Raw genomic sequence first — 26,050 nt, forward strand, 5'->3', positions numbered from 1 at the left:
AAAAATTTTTCGACTCAACCAAGTTGAAACCATTTTGTTCTACATTTTCAACAATTTTAATTACGTTGTATCGATCAGACTTTCGACGAGTTGAGCAGATTCAATTACAGGTAGTTTCGCAATAGCAAAACGTTTATAATCGCGTCTCTTTCACGAGATAATTGCACGCTTGAACCAACGATCGATAATTTAACGTGTAATTTATTACTGTGCAATTATTCAACGGAGTTACGTGATCTATAGAACTTTGGAATAAGGAGTTTGTTTTGAAATGAGGAAGAAACGTGAAGTATTCCGAGAGGAAGAATCATTAAAGAACCATCATAAAATAGTTCACCAGATAGTTGGGAAAACTTTGAACAGATATTTAATCAATGGATATCATTTTAACTTGCTATGATATTCTAACCGATTTCTTCGAAACAAAGAAAATTTTATCTAATGATATCTAAATGTTTAAAGATATCATTTTAACGACAACGTATATATGTATCAAACTTTGTCAAAAATATTATATTAAAAAATTTTTAATTATAGATATATCGATGTTAGGAGAATATTTCTTGATGCAGGAAGAACCATTAAAGAATGTACAAAGAATTTTTTAATTTTCTCAATTTCATTTCCGATTATTCGTTTGATCAATCATTCAAGTCTCTCTCTCTCTCTCTTTCTCTGATCAATAAATTTAAAATATTATCTTATTAAATTCAAAACAAGGGAGAGATATGAATGGGACTTGAAACTTGAGCATGATTTCTGTCGATATAATTTTTTACATGCCGAAAGCTCTCAACTTCCGCAACTTCGATAATCAATTTTATTCCTTGAGAATCGTTACACCATCCTTTGCATAAAGAAGATGAAACTTCTTTTCCCTAGCATTTATCTTCTATTCTAATTTCACCATTGTTAATTTATCGCATCTTATTTTTTTTTTCTATTTCCCTTCCCTCTACGCATAGTTTGAGTTAAAAAGTTTATCAAAAACTATTCATCTTCGAACGATTCATTTAATCTCTGTTTACCTTACCACGTTATATTATTCCTTCCTTCCATCAATTTTGTTTTCTCTTTTCATCGAATCGTTTTTTTCGAAACTTTTTTATTTAGATATTGTTTATATTTCGAGAAAATATTTTAAATAATTGAAAGCATGGATGATGTTCGTTTTATTAGTTAGTTTGAAGTCGGGTAAAATTCTCGGGCATCAATTTTACGCGATAAAATTGTCCGTTGCGAGTTTAGACGAATTTATCCATGTCAGGGGTGAAAATACCCTCAGTTGAAAACTTCTTTCATGAACCAATCGATCTCCATCGCTCTGTCAAAACGACATAGACGAGAATTGATCAAGTTGAATTAATTGTTTCTAAACGATCCTTGAAGGAGACTACATTCTTGCCTGTCTAATTATCACCGTCGAGAAGATTAATTTTCCGTCCGGGTTTAGGGATAATCTTCCTTCCATTTATCAGAACTTCTGTGACATTTTAAATATGTAAAGAGATTTATTGTTTTTCCAAGATAAGAAACAAAATGTGCGATCAATATTCGATTTTATGATAATTCGTGATCAATTGAGCAGAGAAGTGAGTACATTTTTCGTTCGAGTTCGAAGAAAGAAAATTATAATAAGTATAATCAATATTTCAAAAAAAAAATTTATTTTATAACTGATTCATAAACTATTTTTTATTAAGAGGAAAATATCTTTAGTATCTTATTTTACGTTTTATTTTCCACTATAATTATAAATTTAAATTTTCAAAAATATCTCTTCTCTGCTATTTGTATAAAAGTACAGGAGTTAGAGGGAATTTGTTTCAAAAAATATTCAAAATTATTCCAATTAGACCAAGAAAAAATAGAAACAGTACTCTTGGATAATGGTGGAAGTTGATGAGATTCTTCGTTTTGATAAAAGCTGTTTCTAACGATCGCAGTTATCAGAGCTATCATCTATTCTTTGTCCTCCAATTCTTGTTTCTCTCCTGGTTGTCGTTCAAAGTCGCATTAAGAAGTTTCAACATGGGAAATGTGTGTTGGATCCTGGAGTTCGAATTTCGGTGACTCGATAAAGATCCTGCAGATAGAAATTCATACGTTTTCCTGTTTATAATATGTGCCAAGCGAATTTTATAATCTATACCATTCGCCTCAAGTTTATATTGTCCTTCGTAACCATTCTGATTTTCTATTAAATGGATTATCTTCGTCGATTTCATTTTGAAAATTATTTAGAAGATCCTGAAAACTCATTAATTATCGTGTTAAAACGAAGGATCGATTAAACTTTTTAAAAATCATACAATTAATCTTGATAATGACATTTCACATTTAATATAAATCGAAAAAAAGGTTTTGAAAAAATAAACATTGTTTAATTTAACTTTATATCGAGAATATATAATTTATTTAATCGAAGGATAAGATAACTTTTATTTACGAAAAATTTTATAGGAAGTCGATAATATTAAAATTTAACGAAATTACGTCTAGAAGAGAATTTGTCTGATCATCGTCATCTTATATCACTCTCTTGGTGCGAATATTCCCTCAACTGTACTCTTGAGGGAGTCATCGAAGGAGCCGTGTTCGCTGGAAAGCTCCCAATCGCATGCTTTCTAAATCGTTCTGACTGACGTACGCAGTGAGATGTTTTCTTGAAGAACTTTTATTGAAATTGAGTATATTGAAACGAAGAGTGGATATAAATCTCCATTTCCCCTTTGAAATTACTTTTTCGCTAATCGAAAGTTCGAAGACATAATCCGTTTTCATGTATATGCAATTTTTTATAAATTTAAAATCGAAAAAAGTAGAATTAGATTCATTTAAGTGGTTTTTGAGAATAGCATAATCAATTGATTAATTAAATATTAGTATATAATTAAGAGGAAGAAATTAGATATTAGTTTTTTAGATTACTATTCCAAATGAAAATAGAGAGCAATAATAGAGGAAAATTTTGCACTATTATTAACACTTCTATTATATATTATTATATTTTCTCTGGAATTTTGTAAAAAGATAAAGTGCTTTTTAAATATGAATGATGCTCGATAGGAGTGTAAAAATGAACACGAAAAATATATGAAAAAGATTTAAATTAAAACAATTGAGAATTTATATATATATTAGATATTAAAAAATAAAATATTTCAAAATTTTTTATTTTCTTTTACATAGAAATAATTTGTTTAAAAAAAATATTCCAGTTTACAATTGCATCCATGTATATTAAACAAAGTGCAAAATTTTCCATTGTCATTTTTTTTTTTAATTCCATATTTAATCCTACATTGTTGTCGCAAAAAATTTTTTTTCGTATCAAATATAAAAAAATAACAATTTAGAGATATTTTATGGAACATGCCAAGAGATTTTAAAATAAATTTACACGGAAAACGAAATAATATTTAACGTTCTAAACGTTCATTAAATTTTCAATCGATGAATTGGCAATTTATTATTTTATTATTGAATCTGTTTTTGGAACGAATATACTTTTAAACGCACTATATAAAAACGTACGAGACATAGCCATCGAACGAACTCGATTGCACGCGGAATATAAATATTTCGCGACGGAATTGCAAAGTGTGTTTCTTTTCTGTATTGTGCTCCCCTATCGGATAGGCTACTATATTGGTCGAGTTGCGATATATCGAGTAATACATCGAGTTTCTGCGTTTGTTTGCGATTTGAATGTGACCCACGTTCGATTCGACGATTTCGTTTATAATATTTCACTCCGGTATCCTGGATTAAAAAAAAAAATAAATAAATAAATATAAAATAAAAATAAAAAATGTGAATATGGAAAAAATATAGAGGAAACGAGCCGAATAATTCCTATGTGCGAATCACTCGTCGCAAAAACAGATTATCTTTTGAACATTTGACAAATGTGAATAATAATAACGAATAATCTTTCGGTTAGTTTTACGTTAAAATTTGGTTGTTGTCGGTGATTGGTTTTTTTTTATGGATCGTTTAATTTTTCAGGGAATGACGACACGGATATGTATCATATAAATTGAGTGTCGTATTTATATTTTTAAAATGGAATAAAATATAAACTATTCGAGGTGTTTTAATGTATTTTAATGTAAAATCTATTATATCGATAGAAAATTATTATTCGAATAACTTTTCCATCAAACTTTTTGCATCTAATTTTTCATTAAATTTTCAATGGTGATTTTATTAGTGAAGATTGTAATATTGTTTTTCAACTCGTCAATCGTATAAATTATCGATTATATTCCGTAAATAATATTATTAAATGAACTTCGTATCGAAAAGAAGAAATCTGAAATATCTCAAATAGTTTCTCTTTCATTGCAATTTAATTACACGATACTATATTTCGGTATTATTATCATCATGAATACTTTAAGCAAAATGTATTACTATGCTTGAGTAAAAGCTCGGACTCTTAATGATTTAGCTGAGAAATCTTTTGAAGTTTTTACCCGCGAAGAGACAGTGCAATGCCGCCCTAGAGACAATTAAATTGATAAAATTGTTCTTTCACTAGATTATATAAAAGGCGTTATATTAAGGAAAGCTTTGTTTTATTAAGGAAATTCGTCAAGATTGCTGTATGAGAGATGGCCGGCTACTTTTTAATTAACTGTAGGCAAGTTCTCGCTTTTTACTCTCTGTTTTGCTACGCTGCTTTCCAACCAGTGTGAATAATTAATGAGATCTTTCGAATACTACCGCACGCGGTTAAAAAATAATTTTCACTTATTATCAAGTATAATATTCTTTCACAATTTTTTCTCTTCAAATGATCAAAAATCGTAGGATAACGTGCATTTAAAAATTTTAAATATTTAAAAGACCCTGCTCTTTCCCTTTTAACATCTCTCTTTTCATTATCCATCCGTTTACAATTTAATCGACAAAAATTATCGCCAATACATTTCGATATGCGTTCAAACGTTTTATTTAATATTTTGCACAAAGTATCCACGATCTTTCATCATCAATGATTATTTGAGAACCGTTGAAACTTGTTCCACGATCTTTCCTAAAACATGATGAAAGGAAAGAAAGAAAAAGAAAAGAGAGAATTCTGAATCGTTTGTAATCGTGAAATAGACATAATCGTCGAAAGGAATCGGAATGCTTTTCGGGTCGTAATTCGTTTATGGTCCACCGAAATCGTGTCGCGTGTTTTCCTCAAAGATGGGCGAAAAGGAGGCGAGCAAAAGGAAAGCGAGAGCAATTCGAGTCAAAAAACTTTGATGGGCCCGAGCAATGGAGGCTCTCGTGTTCTGTTTCTAGTGGAATTAAAAAGCTCCGTAATTATTCTCGGCTCGGACGTTTTAAAACGCGAGGCCTCTCCCGTTTCATCTGAGATCTGGGTTAAAAACTTCGAAAAGGGATGAAGGAAAATCGTGGTGGTCTCCTCGAGACAACGAGAAGAATCGAGCAATGGCCTATTGTCCGTTTATCCACAGTTAGCCGGCCTGGGGGCGAGTCTGGACCCGCGAACAATTCGATTTCCACGCTCCTGGAAGAAGAAAATCTTCGATGGAGGTTTATTCTTCCACCGAGCTTTCCTTTCTTTTTCCTCGGCCATGTAAAATGTATAAGCATTTTCAGCCCTTTGCCCATTGAATTTTTCATTGAACATGCTCTCTATCTCTCTCTCTCTCCCTCTGAATATAGCCGCGAGTCTTCGACTGTCGATAGAAAGCGCCTGGTCGAGGCGCAAAGAAGAGAGAAAGAAAACGAAACAGAGAAGAAAGAAAAAGAGAGGGAGAAGGAAGTAAAAGAATGGAAAGAAAAAATTTCTCGGCGATAATAAAGAGGCTTCTTATTCCTCGTATTATTCAAATTTTTCAACCACCCGATTTCGAATTGCGATTTCTTGATGGGGATCTAGGGGACAACTAGACCTGGAAGATGTTCGATAGAGGGAAATCTTTATCTCATTGGGATGAATAAGTCTGGGATTATCGAACGCGTTAAGATTCGTAACTGCCTCGAGAGATTCCATTCAATTCTCTCGTGAAAATCTTTCAGCTGTGAGCGATCTCGTTTGGAAACAGGAATATTGTCTCGCGCGAAGGAAGGATGGGAGAAAGAGATAGAGAGGAAACGAAGAAGGAGAAAACGGTCTTAATCGTTGTCTGCCGGATAAATTTCTCGCGACGATCGTTAACTTCGCCTCGAGGATCTTGGCGAAGATCGATGAAGAAGAATGCAAACGAAGGGGATGAATTTTAAAGGATGCTGAAATATGAATTACATAGCGTGGGCTAAAATTCGAGATGACAAAACGGGATCCGTAACTTTTAAATTCTTCGATGCGTTTTTCTTTCTTCTTCGTCCTCATCTCTCAGCCATACTTGTTAATAATTGCATAGTAATACGATATTATGATAAATCCTATGGATTTATGTACGCCAACTTAATCTCGTTACTTTTCTATTTCAATTCATTTTCTCTTGGATTCTCATCCTGTTCGAAATTTACATGCATTATCGATTAAAAGATGATAATCGGAGACAAAATTTGCGGTTCACCGTTATTAATGAACTATTAAGTAGCTCGAAGTTAGGAAGAAGAAGTAACTAAGTTGGTTCGCTAAACAGTGGGCGTAATGATAAGAAGTTTCTTCGTCCAAATCTCGAAACTTGTTATTATGGTATCGTGGTGAGCCGCGTAATTACGATTCTCTCTCGGTTATGATTAAACCGACGGTGCATCTAGCCTTTGGGCTAATTATCCCCTCTCGCGTTAGTTTATTATAACGGGGCACGGTGATAACGCTTGGCTCGCGAGTTTTCTTTTTTTTTTAGTTTTATTCTCAAACCAAATCGCGAAAAGTATGCTTATTCGACGATTTCGCGTCTGACGAATGATACCATTTGCGCGGCCAATGTTACATTTGCGAGATTATTTTGGGAGAATTAATGTTTGAGATTTTAGAGAGCGAGCAAAGATATATAAAAATATATAGGCTCTTTAAATTAGAGACAATCGCAATTTTTTTCAGAAAATTTTATAGATGCATTCATATCATTTTAGGTGTACTAAAAACATATCGACAAATGATGTGTTTTAATATCCAATGTAATATCCTGTGTATTAACGATAGAATTATTAATTACAATTACAGTATCTAAATATATTATTTTATTAAAATAACTTGATGAAAATTATGAAAATAATTAGATATATATATGTAATTATTTTGTATTTTTAATAATTGTAAAAAGTTTTAGTGTTAATTATCACAGTTTATGATTCGATTTTATAATAATTATACGATTTATTTCTGCTTAGTCTTATCCAAGAAAAATTTTGAGAGAATACATTATTAAAATTTGCTCGAGATATACGTGTAATCGTAAAAAGATTATGTCTCAAATACTTCTTTCAAGAATCCCAATGGCTGATCCCATTCGATAATTTATTCTAAACAAATAATGGAATTATTCCTGAGAATAATTTCAAAAGGGATTAATGGCTGTTAATTCGACAAAGCGATCGAGCAATCGATCGTTAATCGAGCACGAAATTGCGTTACTCTCCCTAGCCGATCGTTCGTTCGTTCCGCATCAAAGCTGTCTACGCGCGACTATCCTTCGATCTTTCACGCCATCCCGTGCGATGTCACTCCGTAATAACTTATTAATCCATGGAACAATAGCCGTTGTTGGATGATTCCGTGAAATTGTCCACGTGATCTCATCTGGATCCGAGACTACGCGGCATCGATCCCTAAACAAGCCAGTATTTCCCTTGGGTTCTGGCCACGATGATTCGACCACCAACTCGCCACAAAATTACTTCTATCGACGCGCCCAACTCGATTTTCGATGCTTAAGTCGTCTTTCCGCAAGATTACGGTCAGCACAGAAGATACGAGTGAGTGATTCTTGCCCGGAAATTCGGTCAAGAAGCGACAAATCGATCCATTTCGACGAACTATCCTTTGTTGCTTGTTTTCAAAATTGGTGAGTGTTTGTACGAGTTTAACTTGATTGAATTGATTTACTTAATCTTTAGTTTTTTTATCCATAAGATGTACAGAATATAAGATGAATAGATATGAAGTTAAGTATAATAAGCACATAATAGGAATATATAAAATATAAAGAGATTATAGGATCATAAGAAAACATCCTATTCTGAAGGGTTGCTAATGAATTGCTAATGAACAGTTTAGTGAAAGTTATTGTCGAATAATTATTCTAAACGCGGTGATTATTTGTGAAATATATTCTCAATTATGCAACAAATAGACAGAAATAATCTTATCTCAATGATACATACATACGTATTCTCGTGTATGTATATCTTTTGTTTAAATTCTTTAAATTTAAAAATGAAATGGGACAGTCTTTAGTCGAATTGAAGTTGTATTATAAAGTAGCAATTAGAAAATAAAAAGTTCCAAAGTGTTTCCAGAGTCGTTAACGAAGCATAGTTGCTCTTTTGAATGAAACAAACGGCCAATTCCGAAACGAAAAAAAAAGACGATGCAATGGATATTTTCGAAGAAAAAAGTTTGGTGGCTCGGGCCACCGATATAATCAAGAGCAGCCAAGCTTTTTCTCGACGAACTCGGGACTAAAGAAACAAAACTGGAGGGGAAGAAGGCCGGATTACGGACAATGATAAGTCCAACTCGTAATTAGCGGACTTGCTCTTGAGTTCTGCGCCAGTCTTGTGGAAACGACTAGCTGTTCGAGTTCTTCTTCTTCTTCTTCTTCTTCTTTTTCTTATTTTTCTTTCTCTTCTTTTTTCTCGATGGTCATCTTAGGAACGCGAGTTGAATTCTCAAATAATCGTAAATTTCTTGGAAATTTTATTAACGACTTATTCGAATTAATTCTTCATGAAATTATTTGAAATTATACTTGAGAACGAATTGTTAAAGGATAGATTTCGTAACTACGAAGAAAATTCTATCATCTGCTAATGAGAAAAATAAGTATTATTTCTTGGAATTATTAGATTTCACAATGGTTTATACACAGCTTCGAATTATGATGGAGAATTTGATGGAGAATCGATGATATGATTCTATTTCGTTACGTTACTTGGAATTCAATTCCAGAACGAAATGCTCGTGCAAATAAATTACGCACAATTTTCGTTGGCAAATTATTATGATGTTTCCCGTTTCGACGAGGGATTGGTCCAATTAAACGAGTTAAATCCCCGATGACGAATTGCACCAGACAATCTGACACATCACTTGGTATTGCCCGGCGCCAGACCAACTTTGTCTTTGACAAATTAAACAGAATACACCTTTGACAAACTTGACCATTATAGCCTTGTGAATAGGGTTCACGTGAACTTGTCAATTTCAATCTTGTCGAATTTGCAGAATCTCGATATCGATGAAATCTGGTCACTACTCGAGCACGTGATCGAATTTCCCTTTGAGACGTTTGAACGAGATAAACGTATTAGAAATTATATTGGCAATTATTAAATTTGTGATCATTCAAATTTCAATTAACTTTTTTCGCATCCTTAATAAAACAAAATGTTCATTAATAGTTCAATTGTACGATAGAATTTTATGTAATTTTTAAATAAGAATTGCATTTAATATTTATGAACTTTGAAAAATATTCTTTTTTATCGTTTTACGATTGATATTAAACAATTAGGTGTTATAAAAGTGTTGAAAATAATTCTTCTTTTTCTTTCTCTCTCTTTCTCTTTTTTATATAAAAGATAGAGGTAGCACAAAAAAGTACACAACACGATTTCTACGAAAACAGTCGTTGTTTGACATCGACAACCTATCTAAACGTTAATTGGAACTAAAATATTTTCATTCTCGTCCAAACGGTCTCTCGAGCTGCGTTTCTCTCAATTCGTTTGCAATATCGATTCAATCCATTCGTCGATAAAGTTAGTATAGTATAGTGCTGTATTTCCCTTCCAAATTCACCTTTGTCTGATAATGCATTTTCAAGAAGGAAGATTGTTTCTCATAGATAATTTTGCTTAATTACGTCTTCGATGTGACAATTTCTTTGAATTCAGAGTTTTACTTACAATTTTCCTTTCTCATGGATAAAATGGTGTATACAAACTTTCCATTAATTACTTGTAGAAGCGAAGAAAAATATAATTCTAAAAATAATTCAAAATCTATGTCATTGTCGAAAGTATTCTTTTACTTGTTTATTTTCACTAGATAGTAGGAGCTTGTAGAAAATTTAAAAAATCTACGAAATGCACATCATATGTAAAAAAGAAAAAACATAAAATATTCACTATATAGAATATAATAGGATTATAAATTATATCTAATCACATTCCACTTTTAAGAATGAAAAGAAACGAGAGAAAGAGGGAGAGAGAAAGAGAAAGATATTTTGACAGAGCGATTGCATCGAGAATTTTGAGTTTCTCTTGAAACAAGATTCACGTTTAGAACCTTCTTTCAAAGAATAAAAGCAAAAGAAAAAAAAAAACTGGACGAATTGGTAAAATGAGCTTTCCAACACAAAAAACTAGGCATCTGTTTACGATGAAAGTTTCTAGATCCGCAGAAATACACTGAAAGTTCCTTTTCCACTATGAATCAATGTGAAATAATCCATTGGCATAAATCATCCAAGTTTCACAGGCGAAAACTCGCATACAGACGGCAGCCATACTGATTCCAGTTATTCGTTAATATCGCAGAATTTCTCCTAGAAGGGAGGTGTGTAACGATATATCGATCAAAGAGCAACAGGGAAACCAACGATACTTCTTTTCATTATGTTCCTCTCGACTCATTAATCCAACGAGATAACATATCATCGCACGAATAAAAAAAAAACATTTTGTTGCTCCAAGGAGCCATTTTACCGTGCGGTGAAGTTTCTCCTTTTCACGGTGGAATGAATGTATCGTTCATTTGTAATTTTAATTAATCATGTGATGTATTCCGGTATATTTCTTTGATTACGGAAGTAATGAAATTAATTTCTTTTCAATTTGTAGTGTTTACGTGCATATTTGTGCATATGCTTTCAAATAATCACCTTTTTTTTTATATTATCTGGTTACACGATGCACCTTGTTAGGTTTATTAAGTAGATTAAACATATGCGATTGGAAAGAACATATGGAATAAATTTTGTAACGAAACGTTTGTTATATGAACATGCTTATAAATATTCGAATGTTATGAAGGAAATGATTCGGAACGTATATAAGGTTTAAAAAAGTTTATTTATAATAATTAAAAGAATAAATTAATTGAATTAATAAAATAATTAAAAGAAGAAATTATACATGTTTGTGTTAAATATGCGAGAATTAAATAGAGAAATTCTTATTTGTAAATTAATCGATTCTATTACTGAATATAAAAGTTTCTATTTATTCCTATTTTTTTATATAATATTAAAATATATTTTATATATTTTAATATAAGATAAATACGGTTAAGGATTTTCTTCTGTTATTTAATGCTCGCTGTATATATTCCTGATTTGCAGAGAAAATTAAATTTCTAATTATTTTAAACATTTTTAATTTAATTAAATTATTTCATTAATCAGGAATATTTTAATTGAAACAGAAAAATCTAAGAACATTAATTAAATCCAGAAGAAATACATCAGGTATACAGAGAATAAGAAATTAAATTTAATTTTATTATACACTTTCATCGAAATATTTAACCATAATCCATCAAATAAAATCCATGAAGATTTATTCTACTTATTACATATATGTTCTTCTTATTCCTTACAAACGTTCTAATTCTCATGAACGATCCAAGAAATCTGGGAGAAAGAAATCTCTAAGAAAAATGTTCCTTTCCGAACACCCCGCGCTTTCGAAACAATGGCACGTTTCCGTTTCGGGGATGTACGATGATGAATACTCTGGTTTCCGGTATTGGTATTGGTGTCGAAGTCACGGAACAATTCGTCGTGCACGTGAATTCCTTGCCCGGCCGGAAACTGCGAACCACCGCAATATTGGGTGCAGCAGTTACGCGAAAAACCGGTCAGCGGGATCCAGATTTATTCCTAAAATTGAGAATTTGCTCGAACGCGGCCGGTTAGTGGCGCATATTTCAACGGTGTTCAGACTTCACGGCAACGAGCTACATGCTTCTTTTTCTCTCTCTTTCTCTCTCGTTTTTTTCTCTTTTCCTCTTTTTTCACTCCATCCGCCAGTTCGCGTTTCTATACTCGTTCGAAAGCGGCTGACAGTCGAATGTTTTTTTCTCTTTCTCTCTCTCTGTCTCGCATCCGATCGAGACTTGGTCGAATTTTTCTTCGAATATGAAAATTTTTGATGAAAACGTAGGGATAGTGAAAAAAGATGATAGATTTATCAGATATTTTTGAGAGGAGATTAGGAAATATCGATTATTTGAATTTTTGATTGTTGAAATGACACGCGATATCTGCACTTTTATGAAGTTGAATCGGAATAGAAATTTTCTGAATCCTAGTTTTTAAAAGTATTAAAATTTCAATCCAATGTAATATACATTATAGAGATTTATAAAAATCTATTTATTATTATATACTTTTTTCTTTGAATTATTTGATTTGATCCTTATGATTTGTACACATGAATGCAAACAACAAAGAAAAAAAAATAAATTTCTATCGGAATTCACTTTCCATTTCCACTTTTACCAAAAAAGATTAAAATTCCCGAAATTCAATAGTTCATGTAGAAATTCTACGTAAGTGCTATCTTCAATTTGAATTCAAACTCGGAACAGGTAATCCAAGTACGTTCGCATTTCCAGAGAAGTTTTCCGCGACAACAATTTCTCTGTACGACTGTATATCGAGAAAGTTTCAAGCTCCCTTAACGATTTCCCCGGAGCTAAATCGAAAAGCAATTATATGGGCAAGTTTATAGCCGATGTTGTCCATCTTGGACATCGTCATATCCATTCTACTAAATGCTATTCTATCCTTACTCGATATCCAAGTTTAGAGTCATCCAAGTTTTGAATATCTAATATGTAATGTATTTCAATCAATTGACTAAAATTGATTAGAAATTTATATCGCTCATTGAGTCTCGTAACAATGATTAATTGTTAACGTCTCGATTATTATGTTAAAAAGAATAATCCTTGAACTATTTAACCTCGCGATTTATATATAATATGATGATGCCAGCAGTCTCTCGTCGTGAACAAGAGCAAAGAGGAAATAGTCCCCGCGGACAGGCCTTAAACGCTGCAGCATCGCGAAATAGGGTTAAACTATATGGTTGCAGAGTATCGTGGCGCTTGCACGCGCTTCAAAAAGGCTCGATATAGGCAAAAAAATAAAATGAAATCGCGTGCAAAGACGCGTACGAGGCGCTTTATCGGGCTTCACTCGTTCCGCTACTTCTTTGGAATTCATACCTTTAGCCAGAGGGCTTTTTATCCTTTCCTTCCGTGCCAAACTCGAATTTCCGTTTTCTACGTTCACACTTCTTTCGTGGCGGCTTTGAACCGAAGGGGCGAATTTATTGGCACAGTCGCTTTAGATTTTGTTTCAATAAAAGTATATAAATTTATATCCAAGATATATTAATATATCTTTATAGGATAGATTTCAAATGTAAAAATAAATATAAAATATTGATACGTAAAAATGTCGATTGAGGTTTATGATTAAATTATAAGCGATTTGTAATTAAATGATTGGATGCTTAAAAGAAATGTTGTAAAATTTCTACCACTCCATAATGGTAGAGAGAGAGAGAGAGAGAGAGAGAGAGAGAGAGAGAGAGAGAGAGAGAGAGAGAGAGAGAGAGAGAGAGAGAGAGAGAGAGAGAGAGAGAGAGAGAGAGAGAGAGAGAGAGAGAGAGAGAGAGAGAGAGAGAGAGAGAGAGAGAGAGAGAGAGAGAGAGAGAGAGAGAGAGAGAGAGAGAGAGAGAGAGAGAGAGAGAGAGAGAGAGAGAATGAATAGTGATGAGGATGAAAAGAGAATATATTATCAAAGTTCTTATATCTCTTAATCGTATATTTAAAAAAATATATATTATTTCATTTTTAACAATATTTTTATGAATAATATTCAAGTTCCCCCTTTTCCAAACACATTCAAAAAAAGCCTCATTCCTGTATACCTAATTAAAGTCCAAGTGTTCCATGAATATATTAATATGTCTATAAAATATTTAACAATAATATGTAAAATTTGATGGGATAGGAACAGGGAGAAATCGAATAAGTTGTTCCAGGAAACGTTGAAAGGACACGATTGCCAACCTTCGAACACTTCGAAGCACGTAACATCGTTTTACAAATGTCGGTACAATCTATTACTCAGAGGCGGAGTCCCGAGGAACTGGCTTCGAGTTCCACTTTTAAAGCATCCCCGAACTCTGCTCTTCTTTTACAACCCTCCCTATAAAGGCAAAGAACTTTCAGCTTCGACCGTTTCGACGACGTTGTGGTATTAAGGGGGAGAAAAACCGCGACTGTTGAGATGTACCATTATTCTTAACGCCTAGCGATTCAGAGTCGACTTTTCCCTCTAACTTTTCCCTCGCCTCTCTCTTTCTCTCTCTCACTCTTGAATCTTTGCAGTTTCCTCACGAAATTCGCACTTGACACGGCCCAGAAAAGAATTCGAAACACGCAAAAGCTGGGCACGTTCTTCACCCAATGAAAGATGTCGAGATTGTGCGATAAGAAAAAAGAAAAAGAAAAAAAAACACTCCATTCCGAGAAGTTTCTTGATAACTATGGAAGCACGGAAATGGAAGCGAATTTTCGATCCAGGAAATCAGCTTGATAAGCTAATCTGAATACCCAAATACTACTTACCGGAATTGACATTACTAACGCAGATTCCAAACTCCTACCATCTAATCTCATCGGTTTTAAGCAAACATTCACGTAATCCGATTATCTAAACGCATATCGATAAACAGAAAACAAGATCTGCAAATATCAATTATAATGTAATATTAGTTTGTCGCCATTCATATTTGCGATTAATACACACACTCAATCGTTTTTCAATTTCCCTACCTTCCTTCGTCTTGGAATAAGAGAAATCGAGGAATTTTCTTCGCTTTTAAAGAAATTTATAATTTCTTTTCAAATTTAAAAAAATCATCTCGATCAATATGGGATCAAAATGGAAAAAAGATATATTAGAAAAATGAGAAGAGAATTACTCTATGGAGACAACTTAATACATCCATCGACAAACTAGCGTCATCCCGACCCGTTTACTTGTTAATGCAATCTCGGCTGCCATTTCGCAAGCGCTGGTATCATAGTCTATCCACGAGCCCTTTTTATGTCGCGGTAAATTACGTCCAGAGGTCGGTAAAGTCCGGCGCAGAGGCGGAAGATAAAGTGTCCCCGGTTCCATCGCAAACTAACGAAGAAGAAGAGCGAGGGATCTCCCTTGCTTTACGGGCACAAGGCCAAGAGACTTAAATCGCGACACGAGACACATCGTCCACGGGATTTCACGTAACTGCGTGTTTGTGAACGATTAGAAACTTGTTTCAGAAACTGTGTTCCTGGAAACAGAGTAGTAGTTTCTAAATTTCTTCGCTGATACACCAGTGCCAGTTTTTCATTCGGAAACGAGACGTTTGAGGAGAGATTTACGACTATATAACCGAACGACAATATGAACTGTCGCACGGAGGGGGGATTTGTTGATGAAAATACGCGACAGGAGAGAATAAACAATGACCAGAGGCAGACATTTGCGTGCATTTTTTATGCTGCGGATGAAGCTGGCGCCGGTGCCAAAGTGTTGGCTCTGGGCGAAAGGCGCCGCATTGAAAAACGTTGTTTGCGTTGGGAATAGCAGCTCGTAAATGCCTTCTACGAGCTCAGCTTTTTTAATCTTTGGAATTGGAAATTGGTAAGGTGTAATTGTATCGGTGAAATCTACCCCTTTTTTGTAAATGTATATAGATGCTTCAACTGGCGATAAAATAATTAATATATGAAATTGAAAAGAATAAAGGTAAACGATATAATGTTCAATTATATATTAACGATATAATCGGTTATGTAATTTTTTTTAGAAATTATAAGGGAAATGAGAGTCAAATTATTAAATTTTTAAGATAAACAAATGAATATTGTCTTTATTCATTTGATGGAAATTTATTCCAAAATTCTTCCAAATTGTTACTAAATGTAATTCATTGTTATTACTTATTAACATATTGAATATAAAAACTTTACGAATTTCTATTGACATTCTCACAAAATCTTGCTTCTTAATAAATTATTTAATCTTAATAATTCCAACCTTTGTTAATTCTTAATCTACTCTCTAGACAAAAAACTAAATCTCTACTTACGAAGCAAAAAAGATGAGCGAAAAAGTGTATCTCAGCAAATCTCACAAAAGGGATTATCATTCGTGATGAAATATGCATGATAATCCAAGTACTTCTATACTAGCTCCCAGGTTTTCCAAGGTTTTTTACCTTTATCCATCGACTAAGACAATAAGAAACATCCGAAAGAGACCAAGACGTTTGCTAATTGGCTGATTGCTCACAGTAAAGAGGGCGCCACTTGTCTGTCGCCATTTTAATCGTAGCAAACTTAATCGGTTGCCCCTCGTAAAGGAGCGCCACCTTGAAGACGGCGAAGAGAATGAAATGGACAAAAAACACGAACGAGGTTCTACTTTTGGAAAGCGGTTAGTTTGCGGGACGAAACTCTCATTTTCAGAAAATTGCCCTGGGTAAGCGGTCGAACTGGAAGCCTGATATTAGACTCTGAATAGCGCACGAGTACCCTCGTGTACGAAAGAAACAAGGAGAAACTTTTTACCTAATAGTGGCACCAAAAATTCACTTCAATTCCGTGGAGAAGCTTTCGTCCACGCTGTCAGAAGATTTAAAGATACAATTTCTCACGAATGCACGAGCCATCTACAGGTGGCAGTTATTTTAATTGGTAAAATTATCCTGATATTGCTATTTCTATAACAGGTGTCGATTATGTTCATTGTTCTACGTTTATTATACGGTTATATTAAATGAAGTGCATCGACACGATAATGCAATTAAACGGAAGCCACTAATGGTTGGCTCGTTAATTATGCCGGATTATCGCTTCACGACAGGCCACCTATTAACATCAATGTTAAAGTAACCTCTTTTAATCAACAATATGGACGCATTTGCTACAATAAATATAAATACAACTACTACTTCGAGATATCTTTTGATATTGTGCACTCTTCTGCAACTCGTTAGTTACAAATGCATCGTGGCACGTGCCATTTCGATTACGATTCTTCCTTTCATTCCTTGTAATTTAGAGATTCAATAAGAAGGCAATTTTAGAAGCACACTGTTCCGCGAATGGTCGTGGAAAATGGCACAACGGAAGTGCAACGTGCCGGGTCTTGGGTCGAATGCTTCGCCTTTACTGCAATATGATAACGTTATTATCGTGTAATTGTCAGATATTGAAACTAGCTTCCTGAAAATTTATTTACATAATTCATTACTTCTTCATTTCATATACGTTCTTTATTTTTCTTGCATAAATAATTGATTGAATTTGGTCATTATTTACATCAATTGAAAGCTCAAACTTTTTTCAATCAAATAGTCTACAAGAGAAGAAAATATACATAAATTCGAGCTATCTCCTTTTTTCTGTAAACCTTCCAATCCACGGAAAATCGCGGTTGACGACGTATATTAATCTCGATCACGAGAGAAGCACAACACGTCTATCGAACTATCAAATCTTCGTCGTGCTCGTCAATTCCATACTATTAAGAAATTCTCGTTGCAAACAGATCATAAAAGTGCAACGGACGCGTAACCCATCCCTGGGACGTTTCTCATCCGAAATAGACTTGGTATAACGCGCGCTACTTTTCGCAACGACTTTCCTTTGGCAACGTTCGTTGCCAAGTGTCTTCGAAACTTAACCGCGCAACGTGCTTCGTGTTTGGTTCGTTTTAAACATGGCCCTTTTTCCAAACATCGCATAGATTTGGGCGAAAATCGTTCGTTGGATCGTATTGGTATTGGTTGGTATTACGAATCGAAATTGAATATGGATATTTCGAATATCGGAGATAGAAATAACGCGCGATTCTTTGTGTCGTGCAAATTGTTAGAATTCCAAATCTTTCGGAATAAAATAAAATTATACATTAAATTATATAAGAGAGATCGAAATCGAGCATAACGAGTTTGAGTATGATAAACAGTTTTATTTATTTTCTAAAAATGTATAAGATTCTTTCATTCTATTGAAATCGTCACGTAGATTTTTATATAAATTTCATGATAAATATTCAAAATACTTTTTCCTCGATATTTCGTTTAGGAAAGAGTGTCGAGAAAAGTAAGTTAAGATGTTGCATTTTGCGAAGGCGCGACGACAGTCGACTGGAGGCGGAAACGCGAATGCTCTTAACCGTTATCCGCCCATTTCTGTCCCGTAGTGGCTTTATATCGTAAGAGATACGATATCCCAAAAACTTGGTATAATTCTGGAAATACTGGTTCATGTCGTTTTCCTTTTTCTTCTTATTCCTCTCTTTTTTCTTTTCTTCTTCTTCTTCTTCTTCTTTTTCCTTTCTTTTTTTTTTAACGATTATATCTGTGCTTTCTGTTCCTTCCTCGTTTGTAGAATTGCGTTCTGTAGCGTGCAATAAAAAGCTACTTGAGGGAAAGAATTTTCCAGTTAAGAAGACACCCTAAGGCTTTTAGTAAAGTTTAATACGTGACCTACACTCCTGAGAAAAAAATCGACCAAAATACGAGGGATAAGATGTTTCGAGGAATTTCTAATTTTTTCTTTTCAAAGCTTCGAATTAATTATTCGATATTCGCAAATTATAATGGAGAATATCAATCTACAGATTGCAATGTAGATATAGAAATAACGAAACTGTAACTGTTTCTCAAAGATTGAAAGGAACTATTGTGCATTAAATGAACAGAAAATCAAAGAATCTTTTATATTCGAGTATTCTATACGAGTTTCGTAAAGAATTGTGAACTTGGCACAATGAAAAGTCATTTAGTTTTGCAGAGAATAATACTTGTCTTTTTTGAATAGGGAAAATAATAGTATATTAAATAGAAATAAATTTAACTTTTTCTCCTCTTTTTTTTATGAAAGGCTAACGATCGATAATCAAATCTATATTTCAATCGAACAATGCATTATACAATTCCATTAATATATTCGTCGAAGCAATTGCTCGTGATTTACCAGAGCGAATTCCAGAATATCGCGTAACGATCTGATATATTTTGCACGATGAATGCGCGCGTTTTGTTGTCGACCACAAAAATATTTCGAATGTCGGGGAGGGGAAAAAAAAATTAATTTCATTTTGGGATAGGGAAGGCAGGATTGGCGGAAATAACGTAGTCACCGGTTGAAACGCGGAAATTCGTAGTCAAGGGCGCGCGTTCGAATTTGTCATTCGATTATCTCGGTAATTTGATCGTCTCGCCTGTTGTCACTGTGCAATTTCGTACGGCAAGATCGGGCGACCGCAAAAATATTGCTCAGCCAACGAATTACGAACCCTGTTCTCCGACCAGGCATTAACAAACGATCTCGTTGCCTGAAAATCGTCTATGAATGGCCGTTTTATCGAATCGTCTCGCGTGAATTTACCTCTTTTTGATTCTTCTACAACATCGATTCCCCTCTTCGTCCATTTTTACCATTAATATACCATTATTTGATAAAATAATTTTTATTTTATCGTTTGCTTTGTTATTTCTTTATGCATTATTATGATGACACGTGGCTGTTGACGGAGGTTGAGGAAGAATAATTAATTTTAAAAATAATCGTTTACAACTTTAATTTTTTCCTTTTATATTTTCACTTTTATATTTCATATATATATATATGATTATAAATAATCATAGTAATATAATTTGTTAAAACGATCAGATCATTTCAAAAACGTTGAGACATAAATGATGGCAAACGTCAATAAATACGTCGTGGTCACATGAAATGGCGTGCATCTTGCAATGCGAATCATAGACGAGAACGAAGCCGAGGAAGCCCTTCGTTGCACGATTAGTTAAGTCGACGTCCACCTATATAAAATGTACATACAGGGTGTTCCAGTTTGCATTAAAAGTGAGAAAATATTTGATAAATTTAAAAGAAAGAAAAACTATCGATAACGAAATATCCAACGTAACAGAAATGAAATTTCTCAAGATTTTTTGCGTGGAATATTGTCGAGAGAAAAAATAACATATCACGCGAAACGAATATTGAAATTTGGTGGTGAAAATGGAAAGAAAAATTGCAAAAATTATTTGACAAGTGTCCGAGGAAATAGGGCACTTGAGGGAATAAAAGGCGGCATGGTCAGAGCCGCGTATATTTCTAAAATAAAATAATTTCCACTCAATTTATTCAAATAGAATTCATGCGGCGAATTCACGACGATAGACCTTAGAGCTATTCTTGACACCTGTGAGCATTCGATATTTCTCACCAATCTTATTCGACCAGCCTCTAGAACACATCATTTTCAATCTTCGAATTCGATATCTGTCATGCACAGAGGTTGTCAATCGTCGAATCTCGCTTAAAATCTGTCCTCTGTTTAAACGCAGCCACTGTTGATCGAATACCCTCTCGAATTACAACATGAGGTTTTTAAAGAGAGCGAATTTTTCGGCTCTTCGATCCAATAACGTCGAAATTCCAATAAACAACACCGCATATCTACGATAAAGTGTTTTTATTTTATTTCCCTTCGTTCGTCGGACCACGCCATCAGCCCTTTGCGATTGTTGATCCTCCAAATCGAGCTTGCCGCGCAGAAAGTATTGGATTTTATTAAACGGCCAATGAAACGGTGCTCGATTTTCCGTACTCGAACTTTTTTCAACCGACTTTTCGTTGACAGAATTGAAAAATAAAGAGAGAGGGAAACGGAGAGGGGGGAAAAGGAAAGGAAGAAAAAGATTGGAGCGTCTATAAACTTTTTAAGAACACTTGGAGAAACTCGCGTTTGGTTTATTTCAATCCTGATAAGAGGTTGGTTTATTTCGATCATACGACAAGAGGTTTTGCACCGTGTGAGTGTAAACAATGGATTCGTTCCCGCGAACTTTGGGAAATTTATGATTTTTGTTGACGTTCTTTGTGCTTAGCCTGCAATCTTGAGAACCGTTTATTGGGAGTGTACCACTTTCATTTCGATAGAGGAATTATATATACCTTTTACATTGTTCTTCCGCAGAAACGGAGCAGAAAAGAAAATTTCATTTCTCGTAATGAAGACCGAAACGAAGAGATCGAGATAAAATTTCTCGTAATCGTAAGAATTACCGCTCCCGCGGTTTTCATTGGGAAAAAAAGAAAACGTAAACAAACGAATTTTGCAAGCAAGCGTAGCTTGGTATATAAGTGGAACCGCGGCTGATCGAGATTGCCGTTCGAGATGTCAGCCAACGGTTTATGGAGCAAATGCCACGTATGCGTGGAATAATTCATGAGGTGGAAACCGCTGGTCGGACTGTTATCGCCGTCATGAAGCTCCGGGAGGGATTCTCGCGGTGGAAAATGCGCGCGGCCTCCAGTCACAGACGCAGCCAGACGAGACTGATTCTCGCCCCAGCCGTTATTTACGTCACCCTTACCCAGCTGCGGATCCCTCGGAGAGATACATTCCCTCTATCGTATCCCGTGTACCTTTGTGGTTATTAATTTTTTTTTCTTTTTTCTCCCTTATTTCTTTCTTTTTTTTTTTTCGATGAAATACAGCGAAGTGGAGACGCTACATGCATAATAAAATGCCGGAGAAAAACATCACGGGTTTGAGGAATAATTTTGTTTACCCCTATAATGGTTCTCGAAGTTGATGGAAATTCTGCTTGTTCGAAATTCTGTTTACGGGAAGAATTTTCGTCGACCGGTGCTTTTCAAGAGGTTTATGATTCCATGACGTTGAAAAATGAGAAGCGAGCGAAACTCGCTTTGTTTTTGATGGATTCATTAGTGATGCCAAGATCGCAAGATGTGTCATATAATCTTGGAACAATGAAAACAATCGCTACGATCTAATGGGTGGAGAGTTGAAATTGAAATTCAGAGAATATTCGAATCGATCAATCGATCGTTTATCGCTGTATAAAAAAGATCGGGATTTGATACGAAACTACGTTAACAGAAGCAATTAAAATTCGTCCAATATACGAATCTCATTTATCTTATCCAACGAGAATGGAATCATACGACTCAACGACGAGTTTTCTCATCGACCATTTACGAATTCCACTTTGTAAATCGCCCCTAATGAAGATTATTATATAGAGTGCGTAATAATCACGAAGATAGTCCTCCCCTTCTCTTTACTTCTTGTCAAACTTCCCTCAAAGATCTCACAACAATTTCTGAGCTACGAAAAGGAGTAAGAGGAATATCTATTGTATCGAACACGAGCGAGTTTTCTTGCGCGCGAGGTTTCCTTTGAAAAATAACAAGTGTGTACAGATAAAGACGCAGATCGACGTGTGTGCAACTTGAGTCGACTTGGAAGTATCGGTACATGTAATTCAAGTAACTGTCTATCGTTGTCTTCCTCGGTTCGAGAGAATGCGGTTTGCAAGTTTGCGGCTTCGCTCAGCTTGTCAGCGATACAAAATACCCTCGAGCTAGTGAGATACTGATGGATATCGAATTGAATACAGCGACGGACGAAGTCACGCGCCAGCCCGGAAATCATTCGATTACGCGCCCGTAACCGATTTCGTTCCGTTCTCTCTCTTTCTTCCATGAGTTTCTTCCATGAATCAGCTTTTTGCCGTGGACGATGGTCGTTTATCTTTCCAGGGAGTCGAGGTCGTTTATCCAAGTCCCCTTGGTCTTTCATAATCACTTAACGTTTTCCTAGAGAGACGTTTTTGATGTCGTGTTATTTATCTGTCTCATCCTGAGGATATCGCTCAGTTTGTCCGACAATATTGCTACCTGCTTTTGTGGAAAGTTCATTTTTCTCTTTTGCGGAAACGGAGGCGGGCTTATTTCACTCGCCGTTATCAATTCAGTGTTTTTCTTTTCCCGGCATTGTGATGCGGAGAAAAGGATTGCGCACGTTCCATACGAATTATTATTGTTGCTCTGGGAACATCACGGTGATGATTTACGAATGTTATTTGATAATTAACATTCGTTCGAAAGGTCATTGATCACTTCATTTTTTGCACGATTATCGCTGAACTGTACTGCGCCTCGGCTGTTAATTGGGATAATCGTTTCACTGTGGAGATAAACGTCGATTCATGCTCCTTGTATCATTTCGCGGTTACGCTGGAGAAATGTTCCTTTTTGTAATTGCTCATTTAAATTAGATGAGATTAAATTAAATTTGAATTAATTATATTAGAGAGAAAGAGAGACACAAGTGGAATAATACAGAAGTTAAGAAGTTATAATGGATGATTAAAATAAGCCTGATATATGAAGAGGAATACGATTTTATTTATTTTCTTCTACGTTTGGAATAAGAATTACAATTTTCACAAACTTGATCGATTCTTTTCTTTAACGATATGCATACATATTTTTTATAACGATCCAAGGTAATTAATCAATAAAATTTGACGTATTATATTACATAACAATATTTACTGTCAAATTTCCTGATCAATTTTTTAGAGAATTTTGGAAAAAGAGGAAAGAAAGTTTTTCAAGGAGCGTTATTTAAAAAAGAACTCGTAAAAAACCACTTAACAGAGTTTCATAGAATAGAAAACAGGTTAAATGATTTAATCAAGGGGTTGCTTTTTGAACGAAAGAACACAGCACGTTGGTTGAATGTAATTTGGTTCGTTCATCAAGGGCGATAAGCCGGTTGCGTTCTAGTTCCCAGCGAGGCAAGGCATTTCCGTGAAGCAGAGATCGACTTCCGGAAACCGAGAATGGAGTTTAAACCAGCTGGCTCACTTCTCGCGAACGAACTGTCAGCGCAAACAAATTTCAAGCTAAGATACGTGGAAATTTTCCAAATTGAATCCGCATGGATTATCCTACCGACAATCTGGCGAAACGTATTACGGTTACGATGAAAAATCGTGTCAAATTATTCCTCGAGCACATCGGTTATATCGAGGCTTATTGGAAAAACCGAATTTTATATCGATGTCGATGCAAGATGGGGAAGAGAAGTGAATTAATATAAGAAAGGATGAATAGCATTTTTCAATTTACGAAGAGGATCGACTTATTATTCAAGATAAGTCGAATACAAAAATTTATTTTAAAAAGGACATCTCTTCAATATAAAAGCAGTGTTAATATTAACTCTCTTCGAAAAGTAAATTTTCTGCTTTTTTTTATCACGAAGAAAGTTTATTTAAAACGTTCAACTATGTACGTTGACGAAATAAATCAAAGATGGTTCAACTTCGTGCTTCATTCGATCTCGATTATTCTTTTCAATAAATCCTGACAGAAGAGCACTCGTCGTCAAAAAGAAGATGAATTTCCCTGAAATCGTACGAGGATTTTGATAAAAATGTTGCCTGTAAAAATATTATCTCCCATTTCTTGTCATCCTGTACTTCAAACATCTTAAGCAACGCCAATATGGCTTGGTCGAGATACGAGCCATCTCTGAAGGCGGTTGACCGTTCGAAAATCGGCGAGCCATGAGCCGCGAATCGGGACCTCGATAAAAGTACCACGTCCCCGGTATTAGTCATGATCCATCGATGAATAATGCATACAACGAGACGTGCACGAACGACGAAGCAAAGAGCCCACGTTATGGAGAGTTCGATGCGCAAAGTTGCCTCTTGATCTCCGAGGTGTCGACGTTTCGATACATAAAATGCATGAGAGCGTGACATCTGACATACGATTTAAGCGGCATCGGTTATTTAAACATCGGTTTCCTATTTGATGCCGAACACTTCAACCGCTTGAAACATCGAACGGAATTCACTGTGGAAATATTCTAATGACCAAACGAATTTCTTCCTATGGAACGTGAGATGTCGAGAAACTTGATATCATTTTAACAGGGAGAGCGTTTTTATGTTCGAGGTAGCTGAAATTGAAGCTTATTTAAATTACTTACTATTTTATTTATTCATTTCCTGTTTCTCGTATACAATTCTAGACACGTTTCGCATCCATCTCGTTGTTAGAGAGAGAACGTTTCACAATTAGAATCGAAAATTGCTTGTTTTTTGTATGATGTACTGAAATGAGAGATATCGAACTTAAGCTCGAGTTCAATTTCAACGTTTGATTCCAGGATAATTATTTTGTTCGTGAACAATAAGGAACAAAATAAATGAGTAAGTTCGTAACGTATTCAAGATATATGTAAGAACTCCAACTCTAATTTATCAAGAGACGTTTACAACTCATTTCCGTTCCGCTACGCGATAATTATTAATTTATTATCGATAAACACGGTGGAAACGGCATTAATTTTTAGTCTTACATAATGTTCGAAGATTGCACCTGCTTCCTCCAAGTAAAGGGATTTCTCCTGAGAACGATGAATCTCGTAGTGCAAAAAGCTCGCCCTCAATCTTTCAAAGTATGCATCATGAATTTTACATCCACTCTGTTTTGCTCGATGATTATTCGGCGTTCAGTTATTCCAGTAGAATCTTCGATATCGTCGGGTTTTTCATCGAGGGACAGAAAATTTTTCGTCAAATCGTGCCAGAATCGTGTCTGAAAGATTTTAAAGATTCTATGAAAATTCGAATATGAGAGAAGAAATCGTCGATGTTTAAAAAGATTTAATTACGCGTGAAATTTGTTCGAGAGTAACAAGAAGTTGTACAAGGACTTTGACTGCCGCCAAGTTTCTCGTTAACTACGGTGTAAAAGGCCAGGAGTTTACGACTTGTTCAAGAGGCGAGTTACTGCGGACATCTTTCAATTTCTTGAAAAGCTGGAAACCGGGTCGTGGCTACGATTCAAGATTCGAACAAGACAATTTACCAAGGGTACACACGCTATTAGTTAAAAGAAATTTCCCTCGACGTGGCTCGAGTGCTTGTCTTGATTCCAGTTAGCGAGCTTCATTTGATATCTCGGCAACATGTCCGTTCT

The 26,050-nt window shown here is 34.8% G+C and overlaps 1 protein-coding gene across 13 annotated transcripts in view; it reads right to left on the bottom strand.

Moving 5' to 3' along the window:
* Nucleotides 1–26,050, bottom strand: part of LOC108003470 (glutamate receptor ionotropic, kainate 2) — a 225,085-nt gene that overhangs the window by 77,678 nt on the left and 121,357 nt on the right. The gene's annotated exons all lie outside the window — the stretch shown is intronic.

This window comes from Apis cerana, linkage group LG4 (assembly GCF_029169275.1).
Source record: "Apis cerana isolate GH-2021 linkage group LG4, AcerK_1.0, whole genome shotgun sequence".
In the NCBI taxonomy this organism is placed as follows: domain Eukaryota; kingdom Metazoa; phylum Arthropoda; class Insecta; order Hymenoptera; family Apidae; genus Apis; species Apis cerana.